This window comes from Cynocephalus volans, chromosome 10 (genome assembly GCF_027409185.1).
Source record: "Cynocephalus volans isolate mCynVol1 chromosome 10, mCynVol1.pri, whole genome shotgun sequence".
NCBI lineage: Eukaryota > Metazoa > Chordata > Mammalia > Dermoptera > Cynocephalidae > Cynocephalus > Cynocephalus volans.
In genome coordinates this window covers 96,959,062-96,983,393 of record NC_084469.1, presented here as the reverse complement: position 1 = coordinate 96,983,393, position 24,332 = coordinate 96,959,062, and the positions used below count along the sequence as shown (strand labels likewise).

The following is a 24,332-nucleotide window of genomic DNA, read 5'->3' as shown; positions in this document are numbered from 1 at the left end:
GTTTATAAAGTACTAATGCTCAGGACAAAAACTCAATTTCGAAACCACAGAGCTGGCATGTACCCTCTGTGCAACCCCACACCCACATGCCTGCCTCTGGGGCCCCACTAGGTGCCAGGCAGATTCGAGGGTCTAGAGCCAGGTGGGGCCCGATTGGGAGATGGACAAACCACGTCGCAGACAGCAAGTGAGAGCTCCAAAGACAAACTGCATTGGTGTGGGCCAGGGAGGGCTGGGTGGTGGGGGCTGCCGCTGGAATAGAATATCCACCGTGCGGGGGCACAAGTCTCAGAAAGTCCCAAGAGGCCAGCAAGGCCCAAGAGGAGGGAGTGAGGCGGAGGGCGGCCAGGTCAGGGCCAGACTGGGCAGCTCTGGGACCAGTGTGGAAGGAGCCTGAGCTTCCTGGAGGGTTGGGTGGTTTGGAGCAAGGAGACGTGAGCAGTGACCCTCTGGCTGTGGGAAAGGGGATGCAGACAGGGTGGCTTCGTGGCTGTGACCAGTGTGGTCCCTCCTGCCCCTACCTGAATGCCCTGCAGCCCTCCTTGAAACTCTTAATTGGTGTTTCCAGGGGGTCTGTGGTCTCATTTTGCACAGGGTGGCAGATTCTGTAGCTGATCCTGGCTGCAGAGCGCCAGAGCAGAAGCTGGGACACCTTGGCAGAGTGAGGGAAGATGGCGGGGGTGGGGTGGGGGGTACAGCTAACACACCCGGCTGAGTGCAAGGAGGAGCAGCGACAGCCAACTCTCAGCTTCTGTCCCCAGAGGCCCAAGAGGCAGATCAGAGGAGGAGCAGGGCAGGGGGCTGGTTTGAACAGGAGACTTCAGGAGAAACATGTCCCCTCCAAAGACAGCTACACTTTAATTGCTGGAACCTGTGAATATGTCACCTTGCATGGCAGAAGGGACTCTGCAGATGGGTTTAACTTAAGAACCTTGAGATGGGAGGTGATCCTGGATTACCCAGGGGCCCGGTGTCCTCACAGGGTCCTCATAAGAGGGAGGCAGAAGGGTCAGAGTCAGAGAGAAACTGGAAGACGCTGCGCTGCAGGCTTTGCAGACAGAGGAAGGGGCCACGTGCTGAGGGCTGTGGGCACCTCTAGAAGCTTGGAAAGGAGGACACAGGTCCTCCCTTGGAGCCTCCAGGAGGGACTAGTCCTGCCCACACCTTGAATTTAGCCGAGTGAGACTCATGTAAGACTCTGCCCTCCAGAGTGTGAGAGAATAAACGTGTGTTGTGTAAGCCACTAATTCTGTGGCCATTTGTTACAGCAGCCACAGAAGACTCCTATGCAGATCAAACAAGTGTTTCTGAACAGCTCCTTAGACTCAGATGTGTCCCCCACACCCGTGCTGAGACCCCTTGGCTGTGGGAGCTAGGGCTGCCTCGCATGCTCAAGCCACAGGAGCCCCGGCAGCTGGGCTGGACGGGACTTGGCATCCTGGCTGCCCCAGACCCAAGCCAGCCACCGCAGCCTGTGCAGAACTGGGATGGCACCCTACAGCCCCAGCCAGCTAAGGTTGTCTGCCCAGGTTTCTTCTTTAACAGGATGTGGGGCCGCAAGACACTTACCGGGGACCCTGGCTTTGGCTCGCCCCATGGAAGCAGCTTAATCCAACCCAGCTCTCAAAACCTCCAAGAGAAGAAAAAAGCATCCCTTCCTCTCCCCTCCTCATTTTGAGGCCAAAGAGCAGACATTTGTACATACTAGAAACCACTGAATTACACACTTTAAGTGAGCGAATTGTATAGTTCACAAATTATATCTCAACAAAGCTGTTATTAAGAAAAAAGAAAGATAAACATTTGCTCAGGGGATCCTGCACGCCTTGGGCCAGGCCTTCCCCGTGTGACTGCCCTGTGGATCATCGCCCTGGGACCGACCACAACTCACAGGAGGCCATGCCCTTGCACTGGCCGGCTCCCTCTCGAGCAAGGAAAGGAACGAGCAGGGTCAGCCCAGAAATGGGCCGGTGGCCAGCCTCAGTGATGTGAGAGATGCACAAAGTCCAGGGGGCAGAAAGAAAAGCCACCTATAAACCTGTATACTCACACCTGTGACCACAAACTTGGTGGCTTACAACATCATCATCAATCTGCCCTGGGATGCCTTCCCAGGCTGCTGCCCTGTGCAGCACCTCACCTGGTGGTCTTCATGCATAGGGTCAAGGCAGGGGCCATGGGCAGGGACAGTCTGGCTGACCACACTGAGGCCTCCACTCTCACCTGTACCCACCCCCCACAGCTGCCCATGTCCCCAGAATCAGAGGGCTCCCCCCATCCAGATTCCAGCCCTGCAACAGAAACCCCTGGAGGCAGGATGGAGGGGATAGGCCTAGAGTCAGCCTGGATGGTGGGGTGAAAACAGCTGGTGACAGCCCCACAGCGTCCACATGACATGTTCTGTCTGTCCCAAAACCAGAGCTCAGAACCAAGAGGGCTGGCAGGGGAGCCCCATGTCCATCAGAGTCTGCCAGGCACTGTGTCACTGAGTCCCAAGAGGAGCCCCAAAAGCCTCCCCTAGCAAGAGGAAGCGGGATTCTCTTGTCTCTGGCCCAATCTGTATAAAGGACCCTTGTGCAGGGAAGAAGGACGTTTGGCACCAGAACATTCTCTGCTTCATCCTATACCATGGAGAGAACCAACTGTGGGTCAGGTTCTCCATGATCCCTGATCTAGGGAGCCCACAGGCTGGGGACACTCGTGGGGTGAACACCTGCTGTCCAGCTGTCACCACTCAACCCCAGAGTCAGAAAAACCTCGGCCCCAGCCGCTCTCCAGCCAGATCTGAAGGGTACAGGCCAGTCCGCATGCCTTGCCTTCTGTACCTGGCTGGCGTTTATAGTTTTTTAGCTCATCCAAACAGCAGGACACAAGCTCATGGGAAGCACAGGGCTCAGAGAGACACTAAGGAGGGCGGGTGGCCAAGCAGAAGTGCCAGACCAGCCGTGGAGGACAGAGGCCCCACAGGAGTCCAGGATAGGATGGCCCTCACAGGTGATGTCAGCCTTGATCAGAACTGGCCACAGGGACAATGGGGACAAAGCAGGCAGGGGCCCAGAGGCAGGAACCCAGGAGGCCATGGTCACACGACCAACTTAGAAATAAATGCAAGATCAAAAGGCTGTGAGGAAGGCAAGCTTGGCTGGGTGGGGGCGTGCGTAGGCACCATGAGATGAGCTCAGGGTGGGGGACTGGTGGCCAGCCTCACAGTGATATGAGAGAAGCAAAGTCCAGGGGACAGAAAGAAGAGCCACCTGTAAGACTGTGTACTCACACCTATGGATGCAGTAACAAGTGACCACAAACTTAGTGGCTTACAACAATTTGTCCTCTTATTGTTCCAAAGGATAGCAGTCCAGCACGAATCTCAGGCTGTGATCCTTCTGAAGGTTCCCCTAGAGGTTTCCTTGCCTTTCCCATCTTCCAGAGGTACCCACAGCCCTTGGCACATGGCCCCTTCCTCCGTCTGCAAAGCCAGCAGCGCAGCATCTTCCATTTTCTCTCTGCCTCTGACCCTCCTGCCTCCCTCTTGTGAAGACCCTGTGTAATCCAGAATGATCTCCCATCTCAAGGTCCTCAACCCTCCCATCTGCAGAGTCCCTTTGCCATGTGAGGTGACACCTCCACCAGTTGCAGGGATTAAGACATGGACATCCTGGGGATCCTTATTCTGCCTAATAGAACTGCCACGTGAAAAATATATCAGCAAAGAACTAAGTAACAACCACCACGTCCCTCCAACCCCTCCCAAACCAGAGACTGCAGCTGCCTGGTGCGTCTTGGGAAAGAAGCAAATCTGCTTACGCTTGTGCAGATAAATGCACAGTTTCCAGAAAATCGGAAACGGGGTTGAATTACACACAGTGGTCTGTGGGCAGAGCTGCGGGTCGTGGAGCATGAAGAGCTGCCCCTCCCTGGTCACAGAGCTAAGGTGGGGATGGCCACGGTCTGAGCGAGGCAGACAGGGCTGGATCCAGCTGCTAACTCCCGGAGCGCCCTGGCCTGCATCTTCACGTGGGCGCTGGCAATCGTGCAGGCTCGACTTCGAGAGGTAGGATTTCCAGCCATCAGGTTTACCACATTATTTCCACAGATGCTCAGGCTGAGGCATCAGTACAAGCAAGTGGGGAGGTCCTGGGATGAAGGCACAAGGTGTGAACTGCAAGCTTGGTAGCACGATGGCCTTGGGTGTGGGTCCTACCGCTCTATGTCCTGTGCCCACACTAGAGCTACATGAGGAAGGGCAGGCATGAGACTCAAGCTCCCTGGGGGCCAAGCTCAGGCCTGTCACTAATCCCCAGAGCAAGTGTGTGACATCCCCAGGGACCACAGTAACCAGGACCATGCTCGAGGAAGTTGTCCAGGACTAACAGTGCCTGCCCCCAGAGCCTATCCTATGCCGAATAAACACGCCATGTGTAACAAAGCCCTGATGAATAATGTGGGCCCCGTCGCCTACTCCAGCGACTCTCCTCTCCATCTGCAGAATGAGGGGGGTCTCCACAGTGCCCAGTCCTTCCACCTAAGCACCCCAAACTGCAGAGGAGAAAACCAATGGGCAATCACGTGCTCCCTTGCTGTGGGGCCTGTCCCAGCAGACGAGGCAAACGAAAAATGTTTAACAAGTCTCTTAAAAACCACTCTTGGGCTGGCCGGTTAGCTCAGTAGGTTAGAGCACAGTGTTATAATACCAAGGTCAAGGATTCAGATCCTGGTACTAGCCAGCTGGAGGGGGAAGGGGAAACACTCTTTATTTTCAGCATTTGGGGTTTTTTTTGTTTTTTTTTTTAAAGATGACCGGTAAGGGGATCTCAACCCTTGGCCTTGGTGTTATCAGCACCGCACTCTCCCAAGTGAGCCACGGGCCGGCCCTTCAGCATTTGTTTTAATTTAAAGAAAAAGAAAAAGGAAAAAGATGCTCTCCTGGTCAGACTCCAGAAGAAAGTGCCCCCAATGGCCCAAGATGTCCCAGCAAGTCCCCATCCCCCAGAGCTGGAGAACACAGAGCTGCTCAGGGCCCACAGTTAGGCTGGTTTCTTATTAGCCCAAGCACATCACATACCCATGTGCACAGATATTAAAATGGGTGCTCGAGGTGTGCTGTTTTACAGTGCAGGAAAACACCACAACACTTGAAAAAACAGACTAGTGACATATTTAGGAGGAAGAAATCATTACAGTTAAGTAAATACAAGAATAAGCAAACAGCCAGAGGGGTGGGAAGAAGGCTGGATGAGAAGCAAATCCCCATTGATGTGGGACCCACTGCCATCAGCCTGGCTGCCCCAGGGGGGTTGGGCGATTAACCGGTGCAGCTGTTCAGCTCAAGATCCCGCTCCAAGCCAGGAATGGGTAGAGGGGACAACTGTTCTGAGACATTTTTTCAAAATCAAAGGCAATCCTCACACACAGCTGGTGGGAATATAAAATGGCACAACAGCTGTGGAAACAGTCTGGCAATTCTCCAAAAGGTTAAACAGAATTAATTTACATATGATCCAGCAATTCTGCTCCCAGGGATCTACCCAAGCAAAATGAAAACATACATCCATACAAAAACTTGTACATGAATGTTCAAAGAAGCATTATTTATAATAGTCAAAAAGCAAAGACAGATAAACACAGTGTGGTCCATCCATGATATGGAATAATATTCAGCCGCTAAAAGGAATGAGGCTCTGACACATGCTACAACATGGATGAATCTTGAGCGCATCACGCTCAGTGACAGACGCCAGACACAGAAGGCCCAACAGTGTGTGATTTGATTCATACAATTTGTCCAGAAAGGGCAAATCTACAGAGACAAAAAGTGGATTCATGGATGCCAGGGGCTGGGGGAGGGGGATGGAGAGTGACTGCTGATGGGGATGGGGTTCCATCTAGGGGTGAAGGAATGTTCTGGAATTAGTGGTGATGGTTGCACAGCTCTGTGAACATACTAAAAATCATTGAATTCTATACTTTTGAGGATGAATATTATGTATATAAATTATATCTCAATAAAAATTAATTTTTACATTAACTGGCTGGCCAATTAGCTCAGTTGGTTACAGCACGTTGTTACAACACCAAGGTCAAGCGTTTGGATCCCCATACTAGCCAGCCGCCAAAAACAAACAAACAAAACACAAAAAAAACACAAAAATTTATTTTCACAAAGTCAAAGGCAGCCTATTTGGGGACCTGCCAAACCCCAGCAAACCCATCTTTTGTCTCGAAGACTCTGATCCCCTCCAATGCCCAGGCCTTTGGAGAAGGGGCCTCGCATTCACTTCTGGCTCCCACCCTCCCCCAGAGGACATCCTAACACCTCCTAGTCACTGCGCTCAGTTTCTTCAGGTATAAAATGGGTTGATCAAGGAAAATGATAACTAAGGATAACCTCGGGACACTTGTGAGGAGTTATTAAAATGTTATCTGCACAAAGCAAGCTACTCACTCAGAATGTGCTGCGTTGGTTTTGGTATAAAGAGAACAGCCGAGTTTTACGGAATTGACCGTCATAACAAAGCACAAGCTTTAAGCATAAAAGCAATGCTTTAGGAGGCACAGTCAGAACAGACAATTTCCTAACCAAGTCAAAGAAGGCCTTGTCCATCCAGCCCCAGCCAATAATAAGTTAACCTAGACAAGGGGATGACACAGTTTTTCTGCACAGAACCAGAGAGTAAACATTTTCAGATGTGCAGGCCACAGTGTCTGTCCCAAATATCCAATTCTACCACTGCAAGGAGAAATGGACAATAGACAATACATAAACAAACTGACGTGGATGTGTGCCAATACAACTTTATTTACCAAAACAGAGAGTGGGCCAGATTTGGTCTACAGGCCATAGACCCAGATGCCTGAAGCCTATTCCCTGAGTTCACCCCTTCCGAAGGGGAAGCCGGGTTCCCCTGCCCACCTCGAGCTCCTAAATGTGGCAGAGCAAAAAATGCATCTACCCAGGACACAAAGTTCTAGTCCACACTTGGCTACGTGACTATGGACAGACATCTTCATACTCTGGATCTGGGAAGTGCGACAGGACCTGAGCACACTACCAAACACGAGGCATCTCCTCCTTGGTGGCCCAGGGCCAGCAGGGATGGCCAACATGGAGTCACCACTCAGGCTCCCCAGATTGCCCATCCCACATTAGATGCCCTCCCACCCCAGGCACTCCCAGGGCGCTGTGAGTGTGAGCCAGAGAGCAACAAAACTGTTCCCTCCCTTGGGCCACCACCAGAGGCCACCTCTTTAAAATCCCCTGTCCTTGATTTTTTTTAAAAGTACAGGAAGAGAAACTGAAACCCAGAGCAGCTGGGCAATGGATTTCTTTTAAAAGTGTTCAAAAAATAGTGTTCCATTTTTAGAGACCCCCTCCACTGGAACTGGTCCACATTTCCTGCAGTGTTTGGGATGGGGCAAAGATGCCCCACGAGCCCAGAAGAAGCTCAATGCCCACGACACAGAAAGGGCAGTGCCTCCTGGGCCATCCCAGAGTCACCCAAAACACACAAGAGCAGCGGGTTTCAGGGTTTCTAGAAGTGAGGGACAGGCGTACAGAGGCCAAAGGCCAAAGGTACAGACAGGGAGCATGCAAACACAGTCAAGAAATGTCCAAAAGAACCACCCCCCCACCAAGGGGTAGAGGTTCCTGTAAGGACAACACGACCCCGGACACCAGGAATTCAGAATGTGACAGGTCACCACCTTCCCCCCACCCCACCCCAAGCGCAGGGGCCTGACAGGCCACCCTCAGAGAAGCGTTAGTGCCTTGGTCTTGTGCGGCCACCTGGGGACCAGGGGCCCATGTTACTTACTTCCAAGTTCCTGGCTTTGTCCTGGATAGCTGAGGTTGTGGGATGAGAGATGCCCCAAAAGCTGGCTGGGATTTCTGTCAGGCACCTCCAGCAATGGTGATGGTCCCTAAAATGTGCAAATAAAAGAACAATTAACTAAATGGATTGCATATTCAAGTTCTAATTCTAAATAAACTCCTAACAGCTGCGTGTAGCCCAAAGACACTTGCCTTTAGTCAGACTTTCCCAAATCCTTGCCAATTTTCAAGAACATGAAAACCCCATGTAAGCACTTTACCCATTAAAGTCTTCCAGTGACTGCTCATTTTAAGCTCAGCTATCAAAAACCAGTAGTTGAGGCAGTGAGAGCCTCCATGAGCAATCAAATTAAACCAAGGATGCTTCTGGAAGCCTTAAGACAAAGACAGCCACTGAGAAATTTCCAAGAAGTTTTGCCTCTTCAGAAGCCCCACAGCCCTTCCAAGGAGACAAGGCATGTGGAAAATGCAGGGTTACACTATCCAGGCTCCCACCCCCACCCCCGGCCCAGGCCTTGTCTTGAGGATTCTAAGAACACAAAAACGCTTGGTGAACGGAGGCAGGAGGAAATTCTACACCGTCAGTGTGGCACTAAGACCTTTTACAATCTGACCCACAGCTCCTGCTGCTCTGCAGGCACCCGGAGCTCCAGGTGGCCCCTGGGTCTGCCTGGGAGCCCTCCCTGCTTGGGAGCCTCTGTGCAAGGCTGCTTTCCGCTTTTTTTCTGCTTGGCAGATGCCAACACTCGCCTTAGAAGTGACTCCAGTATCCCCTTGGTCGGCCCGACCTTCTAGAGGGCAAGAAGCTTGCCCCTTAGGGCTTGGCTTAGTTGAACTCAGTCCCCACACACTTTCACCAGGAGTTTTAAGTAATGTAAGTTTCACAAATACTCTACAACGTACAATGTACTCTGACATTTTCTAATTTGTTTTAATCTGGTTTATAAAGTTACTTGGCATGACCCATTCAATTGATTTTGCAATCTTTCAACAGGCCACACCTCTGGCTTGGAAGAACCCACTGAGCCATATAGGATTATGGGGCTTGGGACCAGACACACTGCCAGCTGCTGTCCAAGGGTTTATCAACCTCTCCCCCTGCCCACAGCCCTGCCAGCACCTGACAGCGTCAAGCACTGAGGTCTCAGGCTCTGGGTGTTCTGGAATCCTTCAATATAGCTAAAGCTGGTGAAATTAAGGGCTCCCAGAGATGTTCCTGTCCTAACCCCCAGGACCTGTCTGTATTTTACGTGCCAGGGGAAGACAACCTTGCAGATTGGATTACGTGAGGAATCTTGAGACGAGAGAATATCCTAGATTATCCAGGGGGCCCAATGTCACCACAGGGTCCTTACAAGAGGGAGGCAGGAGGGTCAGAGGAGGGGTGAGGATGGAAGCAGAGGCTGAGGTGACATGCTTTGAAGAGGGAGGAAGGGACCATGAGCCAAGGAATGCAGAAAGCCCTAGAAGCTGGAAAAGGAGAAAATGGACTCTCTTCCAAAACGTGCAGAAGGAATCAGCCCTGTTGACATCCTGCCTTCAGCCCAGTGAGATTTTTTCAGACCACTCTTCTCCAGGACTATGAGAAAATAAATGCATAGTTTACAGAATGAGGTCTGTGGCCACCTGCACCAGCAGCAAAGGTGACTGACACGGCAGCTGCGAGGTCCTCTTCCCTGACCACAGGGGTAGTGAGGGCCTTTCCATTCCCCTGGGCCACACAGGCTTCTCCCTCATGAACCGCTGGCCCCTGGCTTTTGCCCTGGTCTTGATGGGATCCTGTATCCCCCTTGTCACTTGTAAACACCTCCTTGCACAGCTGCCACCCCCACTGCATGGTGGGCCACTCCCACCAGCACATGGTCTGAAAGGCAGAGAAGCCACCAGACCTGAGGTTCCTGGCTGCTGATGCCCAGAGGGCACTGGCTGCCAAGATCATGGGTCCTTCTGCTCCAAGCTGGAAGGCTGGAGGCTCTGGGGCTGAGGGGAAGCCCTAGCTCTCAGGGCACAGTCAGCGCCAAGGCCTCTGTCCACCCTGACCCCATCCACAATGGGTGAAGGGCTAGGCTAGCCCACCTCCACAGTGCCTTTGGGGCTGAGGGTCCCCCACAGCTGGCCAGTGGCCACTCTGGAGGCTCTGGGAGGCCAAGGCCTGGCCTCAGACCTGGCTGCAGGCTCCACTTGGCACAGGCCAGGAAGCCGAGGTGAGGGGTGGGTGGCCCATGCAACTCCCTCTTCCTTCAGTGAGCGCTGTGCACAGCGACCTCCTTCCACAAAGTGCACATGTGAAGAGCAGGAGGAAAGAGTCACATTACAGTAGAGAAGCCTCACACACACGACCTCTGCTCGGCGATGAAGGTCAATGTGAGCAGCCATGTCGACTGAACCAAACCATGTTGAAGCCTTGTCATAACGTGGCGAGAAGGGCCCTCCACCTCTCAGGTCTGGCTCCCCAAAACCCACCACCCCAGTCTGACCACAAGAAAAACATCAGATGAACTCCCAGCCGAGGGGCATCCTACAAAACACCTGCCCAGTCCTTCCCCAGACGGCCCAGGGCATCGGACACAAGGAACTTCTGAGAAACTGCCACAGTCACAGGGATCCCAGATGGGCCCTGGAGCAGGAAAAGGCTACGAGGGAGTAACTGGGGAAACGTGAATAATGTGTGGACTTCAGTGAATAATAACGTGTCAATACCAAGTCATCGATTGTGACAAAACATACCACACTAAAGTAAGACATTAATAATAAGAAAACGGGGGAGGGGGGGAAGAATAGGGGAACTCTGTGCTATCTGTCCGATTTCTCCATAAATCTAAAACTGTTCTAAAAAATAAAGTCTATTAATTTGGGGGAAAAAAGGCTAGGTAGGTTGGGTTTCACTGCGTCCTGTCGCCTGGCCTGCTGACCTCACTGTGGGTGCTGGGCAAATCTGGAGCACTAAGAATAGAACTGGCCAGGAGGCGCCTGCACCTATACGACAGCCTGCCATGGCTCTATGAGAGCCTGCCACAACGAGCCGCAACAAGCCGCGACGAGCCGTGGCATCACACACCAATGCCCTAAAAAGCACAGTCTGACTGATGCTCAGTAGTCGTCGTTCTGCATGTGCCATCCCCGAGCACGTGGAAGCCCACGGCAGCAGCAGGCACCACGGCTGACTCTTCCACCCCTACAGAGGGCTGGCAGGTGGGAGAGAGCCAGCTGCACCCCAGCACTGAGGCACAAGGGACTGCTGCAGCAGATGGCATCTCTGGGATCCCCAGGACACGTGCATCCCTCCCCCAGCGGAGGTGATCTTGGCCATCAGGCTGCGGTCACCTCAGCCACCCAGGCTTGCCCTGGAGGTAGGCGCGGAGCCTGAGAGGTGGAGAGTTAACTGGGCATCCTCTGGGCCAGAAAGGAAGGGATCCCCTCACCTGTACACTTGATGGCTTGGGACCTAGCCCTACCTGCTCCTCCCATGGCCACAAGCCCAAAGTGGCCCTCAAAAGGAACATGCCATCTCCTGCCTCCCACCCAAGCCTTTAGCCCAGTAGGAGGGTTCTCCCTTCTTCAGGGGACTCTGTCTACCCCTCACAGGCTGGGGAAGGCCACCCAAAGCTTCAGAAACGCCCAACCACTTGAACACTCTGCCACACTGTCAGTATGAACTCATAAGCTTTTGAAGATTCCTATACAGACAGACACAGAAATAAATACAAACCTGCATGTGCACAGGTGTTATGTTCCTGTTTCCAAGCTCTGTCAGCTGAGGGGCCTTCAAGCAATGACAACCCCAAACACCAAGTGCACCCAGTGCCCAGATGCTGGCTTCTAAATATCACTCTCCAATACAAAAGGACTTCAAAAGTTCATGGAAAAATAGAATTGAAAAGTAATATTAATCTTTCCATGAACTTTTTGAAGTACCCTCATATTGGGGAATGATATTTAAAAACCATATAAGGAACCAGGCTCCTTGGAAGAGAAGTGGTCAATGCTAGGGCTGGGGCAGGGAATAGACAAGACGAGCCCAGAGCATCTTGTGGGACCAGAGAGAAAGAGAATGCTAAAAAGAGGACAGGAGCATGCAGAAAGGACACAGGAAGGAGGTCCCAATAGCAACACAAGGACAACTAGTGCAACAAAATAAATAATGATAGTATTGGGTTATAACCCTCAGAATAGAATAAATATACAGAAGTCTTTACTGATATAATTTTTTTTATGGTGGCTGGCTGGTACTAGATTGAATCCTAGACCTTGATGTTATCAACACCACACATGCTCCGTCCAGCTGAGCTAATTGGCCAGCCCTACTGCATCAACCTGTGCATACTTCCAAAAAAAAAAAAAAGCATTTAAAGTCAGTTGGTTTTTGACAGAAACCTCCCATGGAGAAGGGCAAACGCTTGATCACAAATACCAACTCTGAAAGTGGGTCCTCACAATCCTTCTGACCTTTTGGGTTTTAAGCAGGAGGTGTCAGAAAAGTTACCACAGAGTTAACTGACACGTGGCAAAAAAAAAAAAAAAAAAAAAAAGTTGGTTTTCAACAAGGGTGCCAAGACCATTTGATGTGGAAAGAAAGGGTTTTTCAATACATGGTGCCAGGAAAACTGGACATCCACATGCAAAGAATGAAGGTGGACCCCTACCTCAAACCATATACAAAAATTAACTCAAAATGGATCATAGATCTACTTTAAGAGCCAAAATCATAAAACCCTTAGAAGAAAACAGAAATAGGCCCGACCCTGTGGCGCACTCGGGAGAGTGTGGCGCTGGGAGCGCGGCAGTGCTCCCGCCGCGGGTTCGGATCCTATATAAGGACGGCCGGTTCGCTCACTGACTGAGCGCGGTTCGGCCAGTCACAAAAAGACAAAAAAAAAAAAAAAAAAAAATAGAAAAGAAAACAGAAATAAATCTTCACAACCGTAGATCAGGCATAGTTTCTGAATACATGCATGTTACAAAAAAAGGATGATAAATTAGACTTTGTGCTTCAAAGGCTATGAAACAGGAGAAAATATTTGCAAATCATGTATCTGATAAGGAACTTGTATCCAAAATATATCAAGAACTCTTACATTCAACAACAGAAAGACAAACAACCCAATGAAAAAATGGGGAAAGGACTTGACAGACATTTCTCCACAGATACATGAGCAGCCAACAGACCAGTGGAAAGACCTGGACACCACAGCAGCAGCAGGCACCCTGCACGCAGAACAAACCTCAGCCCCAGGTCCTCCTACATGGTGCCAGGGCTGTGGAAGCGACTTCCCACTCAAGCTCAGGAGGCCTCTGATCTCGCCCAGCAAGGAGAACCCCTCTCTCACCTAGTCATGAGGCTCTAGGACAGCTGAGTCCAGCGAGATCATGGAACCACCTAGAAAACCAAACATCTCTGCCTGGTTACCAGCCTGGAGAAAGGCACCGAGCCCTGGTGCCAGGCCCGGGAGCCCTCACACCTCCAATGACAACACACTCCTCCCAAGGCCCAAGCCCCCAATCACTGGAGAAAGACAACACTGGAGAAAGACAACAATAACCAGCCCCATGCCACTGGCCGCAGGGCCTCCCTCATGCTTCCCCAGCGGGCTACTGAGCATTGTCAGCTCTAAGACCTTGTCCCAAGAGCAGCAGGGGCTGTGACTATGAGCCAGGAGTGAGCAAGAGCCAGCCTCATGGCCCGTGGCCACTGGGATCCACCCATCAACTGAGTCCCCAGGGGCCGGTTAGGGCAGACGCACTCTCACCCTGACCCTCACAGGGCAGACTCAAGCCTACTAGGCCAACAGTCCTGGCCCGAGTGGCCTGGGCAGCCCTGCAGCACTCACTGAGTATGGCACCCGCACCCTTCCTCTCTTGGCACCTGCCATCCTCTCAGGACCCCATCCATTCCAGGAGAACAGTGAGGTGACCAGGGGGACAGGTCACAGGGGATTGCTGAGGGCCACACTCGGGACCCACGCCAGGCCCTCCCTGACACCGACTCTCAGCTGGGAGATAGAGGTCAGCAGGGCTGCTCATGAAGGGCAGTGAGTGCTCATGAAAGGCAGGCACCTCCTCCAAGGCCCTTCCAGAAGGTTCTACCTACCTACTCCAGCAAAGTCACCGCCCAGCTCTGAGCCTGGTTCCAGCCTCCTCATGAGTCCTGTGACTTGGTTTGAAGTTTGTCAGACCTGCTCAGATGCCCATCACCGCACTTTATGGGGGTAATAGTTTGACCTTCCCAACAACCTTATCAGATAGGCACCGTTACCACCCCTGCCCTACAAAGAAGAGAACTCAGGCTATCTCAGGTCACAGAGGCAGAAAGGCCGAGCCAGGACTAACCCACTGTTGGCTCCAAGCTAGCTACCCTTAACTAACCCATATCTTCATCAACCCGTTTCTAGGCCCCAAGGAGCTAAAAATCCAGTTGGGACAGACCAGCTGAAAGTGACGTGGGTGAGTGGGCCCAGATGCCCACTGGGGAGAGCCAGGAGGAGCAGGGATGAGGCCACCAGCTGCTGCAAGTCTAGGGGCTGGTGGCATCTGCTGAGGAGGGATGGGGCAGGCCTGGACCGCAGGCATCAGAGGACGAGAGGAAGGCAGAGCTCTGACTGGGCTATGGAAACAGAGGGACAAATGGGGTCAGGAGGGGCCGCAGGGAGCTGGGCATGAGGTAAGTGGCCTGGCCCGGGCAGCAGCAGGGGTAGAAGAAAAGAGGCGGGACAGACACAGTCCTGGCCCCCTGTGGACACTTGGTCCCCTGCCCCGTCTTCTTTCTGAGAACACAGCAACCCGCCCCCCACGAGTGCACCTCGCCCTGCTCTGACACAGCCCCTCTCAGAGCCAGGCATCTTCAGGGGCACCCCCCCGCACTCCTGGCACCATTGAGACCCCCAGGCCAGGGCCAAGAGCAAGGAGGCCTTCTCAGCCCCACATACCTCCCAATGGTGAGCCGAGGCCACTGCTGGGAAGCTTTGCATGATGTGTTTGTCTGCAGCCCCTAGATCTTTCTTCCTAGAGACCCAGCAGGGGAGAGGCTGTGGTGAGGAGCACAGGCCCGGGGAACCTGGTCCCAGCCCCGGCTGCGTGACCTGAAGCGAGTTCCCAACCTCCAGGCCTCAGTTTCCCCACCCAAAAAGTGGGGATCATGGGCCAGCCCTGTGGCTCACTCAGGAGAATGCGGCGCTGGTAGTGCCGAGGCCACGGGTTTAGATCCTATATAGGGATGGCCGGTGCGCTCACTGGTTGAGCGTGGTGCGGACAACGACAAGCCAGGGGTTAAGGTCCCCTTACCGGTCAAAAAAAAAAAAAAGTGGGGATCATCATTCACGGCCTACTGCTGGGGCCATAAGGAGGGGATTACGTAAGTTAACAGATACAGAGCACTTGATGGGGAGCTGTGCATGCTGTGCACCTCAGTACACTTACTCAGCAGCTGTCACCGTCCTTGTCATCTAAGAGATACACGTGGGCAAGGTGACCAGCAAGTCTGAAGACACACCGGGTGGCTGAGGCCGTGCAGGAACAGATGCCCTCACGATCTACGCAGAATATCTCTGAAGGGCAATTTGGCAACATCTGTTTTTAAAAAAATGCCTGCCCCCTCCTAGCCAGCTGCTCATGGGAGCCTATGCTTGGGACACGCATCCCACCTATCCACCAAGACTCACCCACGGGACCTTTCTCTCACCTCTGCAGCAGCTCAGCATGCAGCCACAGGGGGGCTAAGTACACATCCTTCCGAGTCAGTCCCCAGGTGCTGATAGGACACCAGGAGCAATGTGCCCAGGACTGCGGGGTGTGCTGGGAAGCAGGAGGCTGCACAGGCATCTCGGGGCAACCTCTCCCAGGGCAGGAGACCAAAGACAGCTGGGTGAGAGGGAGCTCCTCCTGCAGCTCCAACCCCTCACCAGCTCCTGCCTACTCTGTGTCGAGCCTAACCAACTGATCCTGGTTTGCCCAGGACATTCCTGGTTTCAGCACCAGAAGTCCCACATTTCTCCTCTTGCACATCGCTGCTGCTTGGCTGCTGCTTGTAACTTAGAAGGCTGCCTAGACCACAGGGGGCACCTTCCAGAGGGGAGCAGGGCTAGCCTCTGCCCGTCACCTGGGGCACAACCCACCTGAGGCCACTGAAGATACACTGTGCGGCTCAGGGACAGCATTTGGGCCACATTGGTGGTGCTAGCCAGGCACATTCTCAGGAGACAAATGGTCCTCCCTGAGGACAGCCAGGTTTAGAAAATAAAAATATAGGACGCCCCGTAAAACATGATTTTTGGATAAACAGCAAATAGTCTTTCAGTGTAAGTATGTCTCAAGCACTGCCTTTTGTCTCTGGAAACCTTCCCCACCTTCCTGCCTCCCCCTGGCCCACTTGCTTCCTTTCTACCCCTTTCCAGGTAAGTCCTCACCCACCATGGGTGGGAAGCCACCTGTCACCCCAGCTCTAAGCAGGGGCCCCTCTTGGACGCCCAGCAGGCACACAGTAACAGTGCATCTCAGAGCCCAGAGTGTCCTCGGTTGGGTAAAATTCCACATCTAGAATGTGCAACGGCAGCACATCTATACCCCCTCGATCATGACAACCACAACTGTCTCCAGACACTGCCAAGCGTCCCTGGGGGCAATGTGACCTGGCCACAAGCCCTGATCTCTCAGAGTGCAGCTGGACAACCTGGGGTTGATGATGATCCATTCTGGGAGCGTGGGCAGAGAAGCAGATGTGCCTGGGGGCAGTGAGGGCCGAGAAGGGCCAGGAGCTGGTGGAACGGATAGTAAGGACAGGCTCGCCATGGACCGTGGACACTAAACTGGGGAGGGAGGGCATCGTGGGCCAGCGGCAGGGTAGAGGATCAGGGACTGTAGACAATGGGGTGGCTGCAGATGGCAGGAAGGGCCCGGGTGACCAGCTTGTGGAAACAGAGGATATCTTCCCTGGAGGATACTCCCCAGAAGAAAAAGATTTTAGAGAATTCTTAACCAAGCCCCCACGTCCCTGCCAGCAGCCCGCCCTCCAGGACACAGGCATCCACTGCCCTGAGACAGGCCTGGTTCCAGCACCACTGTCCTATATGAACTTATAACAAGTATTTGTGCTCTAAAGTACATGGGGAAATCTACAAGCCCCTCAAAATGGTAACAAACAGGACATGAAGAAAAACCAAAGTGATCCAGGCAAAGGGGGATGAAGTCTTCTCACCCAGCAGAGTATCTGGCCCTGGGAAACAGTGTGTGGGGACAAATGCACCAGTGGAGAGAAGAGGAAGCCCACAAACAAACCAGAGTACATCTGCAGCATTGCACAGGACCCAGGCAGCATCTCCAAGCACTGGGGCAAGGATGGCCTTTTAATCAGCAGTGCTGGGACAACTGTAGCCACTTGGAAATGTAAAGTTAGGTCCGAACCTCACGATATGCACAAAAATGAACTCCAATGGATTAGGGATCTAAGTGTGAAGAACAAAACCAGGAGAAAACATGGGTAAATTCATTTCCAACCTCAGTGGAGGAAACAGCTTTCTAACCATGACTCAAATCCAGAGGCAAGGAAAGAAAACTTCATGAATGTGGCTATATTTTTTTTAAAAGGAAAGAAAAAAAGAGAACCTTCTGCAGGAAAACAAAAAGCACCATAACAAAGTCAAAGGACAACTGAGATATAGAGAGAAAATATTTGCGATATATACCACAAAGGACTCATCTCCCTGATGTGTTATTAGGCTTTTAAAACTTAGAGGGAAAAGGTCAAAAATCCAATAGAAAAATGGGTGGAAAGCAAAAACCGACAATTCACAGAAAAGATATAAAAATGGCCTTTATCATATGACAAAATGCTCAACCCCACTCATAATGACAGAAATACTAACTAAAGCTTCACTGAGATCCCATTTCTCAGCTCTGAGACCAGCAAGTAATTTAATCATGCAGCAGCGCACCCTGCTGGCGAGGCTGGGGAACCACACCCTCCCAGCGGCAGGGCTGGCGGGAACGTACCAAACCCTCGGGAGAGGCACTCGGCAGAGGCTAAAAAAACACATCTGCCCTTCTCTTCTGACCCAGACATCCCACTTGTAGAAATCTGCCATGAAAATATTCTCCCACCGCAATGAAAATCCACTACAACAGGTAACTCGCTGCAGCACTGTTCGCCACAGCAAGACAATGGAAACAACCTCAACTTCCCTGCGTCCCTGCAGCAGACACCACGCAGTTGTGCAATGGAGCCAGGAAGCCGCCATGCCTGACAAAGCGGTTTCCAGGACATGCTGTCAAGTGAAAAGGGCACAGTGCGAAAGAGATCCCTGCTGTGCTACATTCGTGTGAGAAAGGAGGGGATATGAGAAAACACACGTCTGCACCTCAACTGCACAGGAAGGTGAGATTCGTTACTTGCAGGGAGTGGGTGGGAAGGGGAGTGAATTTACTGACACTTCTCTCCATGTGCCTTTGTACAGTCCTGACTTTGGAACCATGCTAATGTTCTACATACTAAATGAATCAATGAATCAATAAAAGTAGTAAGTAAATAAATAAATACAATCAAGAGTTGGGGAAAAACATGGCCGGCCGTGGCTCACTCGGGAGAGTGTGGTACTGATAACACCAAGGCGTGGGTTCGGATCCCCACAAAGAGATGGCCAGTTGGCTCACTGGGTGAGCGTGGTGCTGACAACACCAAGTCAAGGGTTAAGATCCCCTTACCAGTCATCTTTAAAATAAATTTTTTTTTAAAAAGTGTTGGGGAAAAACATCCTAATAAAAAATACAAACAGGAATAAAACAAACCTTATTTCAGGTGAACAATAAAATCACAGAAAAGGAGGAAGAAATAACAACACATGTAACTTTTAAACATGGTTTTGGAATTATGTGCTTTCAAGGTAAGGATAAAAGAAATATTGACTCCTACTCTGGAGGCTGCTTTTATTGTATGTAGGTGATGGGTGGGTTCTCTCTGTCAGCAAAGGGAGTTACAAGTAAGGAAAGGGGAAGATGACAAGGGATCCTGGATGTGAGATTGGAACTGGAGGTATCAGTGTGAGCTCATAGGCATTAGTGTGGATGTGTGGGTGGAGGGAGGGAGGATGGATGGGAAGGATGGGAAGGATGGGAAGGATGGGATGGATGGATGAATGGATAGATGGATGGGATGGCGGGATGGGATGGATGGATGGGATGGATGGGATGGACAGGATGGATTGATGGGATTGATAGGATGGATGGGATAGATGGGATGGATGGAGGGATGGAATGGTTGGATGGATGGGGTGGGTGGATGGATGGATGCATGGATGGATGGATGGATGGATGGATGGATGGATAGATGGATGGATAGATGGGTAGATGGATAGTTGGATACAGAAATGGATATGGATGTCTGTGTGATTGACAGATAGAATGATGGGTGGAGGCAGAAATGGATACAGATGTCTGTGTATGGAATAGAAGTGTACATATCTGCACACACTAACATATGCATGTGTGTATGACGTGCATACATCGATTTCCCAGCTCTGTCTTTTGGGAGGGCCTAGACGCAGAGACACCCCAGCACTTGGTTTCCAAATGGCTTTCACCACAAATAGAACCAGACCTCCCTGGAGAGGTGTTCTACCTTAGGGATCGACTATAGGGAGGGAGACTACAGGATAAGCCTGGAGCATCTCACTGTGCCAGAAAGTCAGGAAGTGCTCAGAGAATGGTGGGGACAAGTGAGATGACACAGGAGGCGTCTTGACAGGGATCCCTTTGGACAAATCTGGGTGCATCTCAGCAACTAAATTAATAATGATAGCAGTGGATTATAACTTACTGGATAAAGAATCCACAAGTCCATGCTGATAGAAATAAACATAAGGGGAAGAGATAGCTGTTCCTTACAGCAGAAGCCAACTTCTGATGGCAGAAGGCAAGATGGAATTAGACAACCACCACCTGACAAGAATCAACAACCTCAGCAACAACAAGCAGTGCAGGAGGAGTAGCAGCATTTGCTACTCAAAGCTCAAAGCACCCCTCATAGGACACGTATTAAATGCAAATGGCAAAATAGTGACTGTACGGTGCAGAAACCTGCCGGGCACCACCTTAACCAAGGGGTCGTGGTCAACATCACCAAAAATGAAACAAATTGACACTGCGGGCCTCCTGATAAGATGCATCAAGAAGGACACACGTTGGTTCCGTGACATTCCTGCCAGTAGAGTACAACCCAAATCTGCTCACGAGGAACTATCAGACAAACCCACCTCAGGGACCTTCTACAGAGTAACAGGCTTGTACTCTCCAAAATGTCAATGTTATAAAACCCAAAGACAGACTTAGAAATGGTTCCAGATTAAAAGAAACAACAGATCCATGACAACTTAATGCAACCTGAGAGCCTGGGTTCTCTTTTGATACTTAATGGACATTAGTGCAAAATCAGAATAGGGTCTGTAGACTGGAAAACAGTATTAAATCCATGTTAATTTCCCAATTTTCAACGTTGACAAGAGAATTCCTTGTTTGGGGGAGATACACACTGAAGTATTTATTCGTTTTTGTTGTTGTTGTTGCCGTTTGTTGGTTTTTTTGGGTTTTTGGCCAGTACGGGGATGAACCCCTGGACCTTCGTGTTATCAGCACCATGCTCTAACCAACTGAGTTCACCAGCCAGCCCCACACTGAAGTACTTACAGGTAAAGAGGTGTTATGCCTGCACCTAACCACAAGAGTTTAGGAAGCAAGGCAGAGAGAAAGAATGACAGAGAAAAGGAATTAAAGCAAATGTGGTAAAATATTACCACTTGGGGAGTCTGGGTGAAAGTACCCGGGAATTCTTTGTATTGTTCTTGCAACTTTTTGGGCAATCTGAAATTATGTCCAAAAAGTTCTTTATAAAAAAAATATAAAGGAAGTGCTTGGGCGAAGGGCCAGGAAGCCAAGGAGGGACCCAGGGTTGGCTGCCCACGGTTGCTTCTGGAACCTCATGCACTGGGGAGAAAACGGGCTCTCCACCCCTCCCTCTTTTCTAGGCACTGGAAGGAGTCTGGGAGCATGTGGCCACCAGTTGCCCTGCCAGACCCCCGGGGAAGGGGCAGGCGCCACTGACTCCCCATGCTCAGGGCCCCGCGCAAGCTCCCCACCCAGCCGAAGGCAACCCTGGCAGACCTGCAAAAACCAGTCCATTCTTTATATATATTTACAGGTCTTTGATGTTCGATAATTAATTTTTTAAAACCATAATCATGAACAAAATAATCTATTTATCTGCAAATTCACCCTGTAATTGTGCGATTGACTTGGAGCTCTGGGTGGGGCAGCAGACATGGGGTGGGGCAGGAATGCAAAGCTATGTGCCTGCTCATTGTCACTCAGGGCCCCAGGACCAGGGCAGGCTCACTGATCCCCTTGGACATCACCAGCCTTCTACAGTGAGCTCTAGGGCTCCAATTAGAGACAACCAATAAGGACAGAGAGGCCAATGATGAGGGCCGGTGAGCCCAAGTGCAGGCACAGGTCTGGGCACATGGCGTGTCCAACCAGCCTGACAACCCTCTGAAGTAGGTCCTGTTATTACAGCCCATCTCACAGATGAGGAAACCGAGGCACAGGGCAGTGAAGAGACTTGCCCAAGATCACACAATGGATAAGCAGAGAGCCAGAAAGCCCAGCCTAGATCTGTGCCTTATCTACTAGGCCATACCAGCCCAACAGACCACTGGGAAGATGCGGAAAAACACAGAGCTCCAGCCTAACTCGCTGCTTCGTAAAATCTATAAAAGTACAAGGAGAAAAAAGTAGGCCAACGTTTTTATAACCTTAGGGCGGGGGAGACCTCTCTAAGCAGGTCACAAAGCCGGAAGCCTTAAGGCCAAATTTGGCAATAAACTTTAAAGTATTCTATGTATCAACACATCAAAAAGAAAACTAAAGATAGATGAGGAACTGAGAAAAATACATTTAACACAAAAGGGTGCTAATAGCTCTGATATAGAGACGGTTATTATAAAACAATTGCTCCCAACCAGGGTGACTGTGCCCCCCCAGACATCTGAAGACATTTTTGCTTGTCATGCCTTGGGGGAGAGGAAGTGCTCCTGGCCCGGAGTAGGGCGAGGCCAGGGAGCGGGCCTGCCACTGAGAAGGATCCGCCCGGAGTGCTGAGTTTGAGAAGCCCTTGTTATAAACCAAGGAAAAAAATGAACACCCCAATTCAACAAGTGGGCAAAGGCTACGAACTGGCAATTCAAAAAAGAAGCAATTTTGAGATGACAGATTAAAAGGAGGGACAGAAGCTGGGGCTGTCCCCACTACAATGAAGGCCTCCTGCACATGCACAGGAGCGTCACTTCAGACCCCCCTTCTAGGGACAATGAGCAACATCCTTCAAGATGAGTGACCCCATTCACACAAGTGACCCCATTCACACAAGTTCACCTCAAGGAGACATAAGACAGAGGCAATGAAGTTTAAAGGATGAAAAATACAAATAAGCTAAGTGCTCACTAATAGGAGAATGGATAAGTAAATTAGACACACCTATCCCAAAGTAAAGGAGTACACGGGGGATGAAACACAAAGATTTACATCTCACACACAGCAATGACCAGGACAGCCTTGGCCAAGATGCCAAGAATGGTCATCTCTGGGAAGCAGGATGCGGGAAAATTTGTAATTCACACAGTGACAATGCTTACCTAACACTTTTATAAAAACAAAAAGTATGGGCCGACCCCGTGGCTCACTCAGGAGAGTGCGGCGCTGGGAGCACAGCAGCGCTCCCGCTGCGGGTTCGGATCCTATATAGGGATGGCTGGTGCGCTCACTGGCTGAGCGCAGGAGGGTTGCGATCCCCTTACCGGTCACAAAAAAAAAAAAAAAAAAGTATTTAAAAAGAGCCCTCCTTGAAAGCTGTGCCTGGGACACCGAGGTCCTGTCCCTCCAGCAGCTCAATGGCTGCTCCATCTGGGGGCACAAGAGGGGCTCTCAGGGAAAAGGGACATGCATCCCTGGTATTGAACAACCACACAAATGATTAAAAATACCAAACAAAATTGGAACCCTTCTGCATTGCTGGTGGGACTGTAAAATGGTACAGCCAGTTTGGAAAACAGTCTGGAGTTACTTTAAAGTGTTAAACATGGTTACCACAGGACTCAGCAATTCCACTCCTAGGAATCTACCCAAGACAAATGATGCACAACTTGTACGTGGATGTTCACAGCCATATTATTCATAATAGCCAAAGAGTGGAAACCCAAATGTCCATCCACGGAAGAATGGATAAACACAACGTGGTCCCCACCATGCAGGGGAATATTATTCAGCCATAAAGAGGAATGAAGCACTGACACATGAACCTTGAACACATCACACTCAGTGACTAACACCAGACACAACAGGCCACACAGTGTGTGATTCCATTTATATGAAATGTCTAGAACAGGCCAATCCAGAGACAGAAAGTGGATTTGTGGTTCCTGAGGGCTAGTGGAGGGTGTGGGGAGAGATTGCTAAGGAGGATGGAGTTTCTTTTGGGGGTGATGAAAATGTTCTGGAAGTAGTGGTAATGGCTACCCAACTCTAAATATACTAATAACCACTGAACTGTACACTTTAAAAGGGTGAATAGTACAGCATGGGAATTATACTTAATAAAGCTGTTATTTATTCATTTATTTGTTTTTTGGCAGCTGGCCAGTACAGGGATCTGAACCCTTGACCTTGTGTTATAACACCGCACTCTAACCGACTGAGCTAACTGGCCAGCCCTCATAAAGCTATTTAAAAAAAAAAAAAACAACTCAGAAAATAAATGTAAGAGCGCTCCTTTACATGCCAATCAATATTTCGATGCTGTTTTGAAGCTCCACCTAAATGTATCCAGAACGCTGTGGCTGCCCACTTTGTTGATGACCAGAGGAGCCTGCTCCATCTGTCGCCTGGTACTCTGGCCCTGTGCCACCACGCAGGCTGCAGTGCTAGGCTCTCACCAAAAGGGTCACAGCCAACAAGCAAGGAACAATGCCACCACCATAAACCCCATTACCCTGGTGGCCTTCAGTAAGTTTACTTCTAGTGTGACTTGAAGTTTTCTTGCACTAAGTGCTCCTTAAAACCCAAAGACCTGTTCCAAGTGGGTGTGACACACTGACCCAGATTTCAAGTCCCCAGGCAGGATCAGGGCCACAAACCCATCAGCTTCGATAGGGAAAGGAAGCTGGAAAGAAGCCAAGTCCACAAGGAGAGGGATAAGAGAGGGGTCAGTGCCTTCCCAAGCCCTGCTCCTGAGAAAGCAGAGCCTTAAAAATAGTTTTGATTATCACAGGTCTTAAGAGGGCTTTGACACAGTCACTTCACTGAATGTGAGGAATGAGCAAAAGAAGGGCACCATTCGGGCAAACACATCAGCATCCGAGCCATTTAACTGATTGAGTGGAATCCTAATTAAGTACAGTTCAAAGTGAATCAGCACAGATTTGCTTCAAATAATATTGGAAATCTGAAGTTGATTTTGAGAGGTTAAGATGTA

The 24,332-nt window shown here is 50.7% G+C and overlaps 1 protein-coding gene across 3 annotated transcripts in view; it reads right to left on the bottom strand.

Annotated features, from left to right (window-relative positions):
- KDM4B (lysine demethylase 4B) overlaps positions 1-24,332 on the bottom strand; it is a 152,192-nt gene that overhangs the window by 110,400 nt on the left and 17,460 nt on the right. For all 3 annotated transcript variants that reach the window (XM_063109639.1, XM_063109640.1, XM_063109641.1), the window contains exon 2: positions 7,812-7,917. The gene's annotated coding sequence lies outside the window, so the exon portion shown is untranslated. The remainder of the gene's footprint in view (positions 1-7,811; positions 7,918-24,332) is intronic.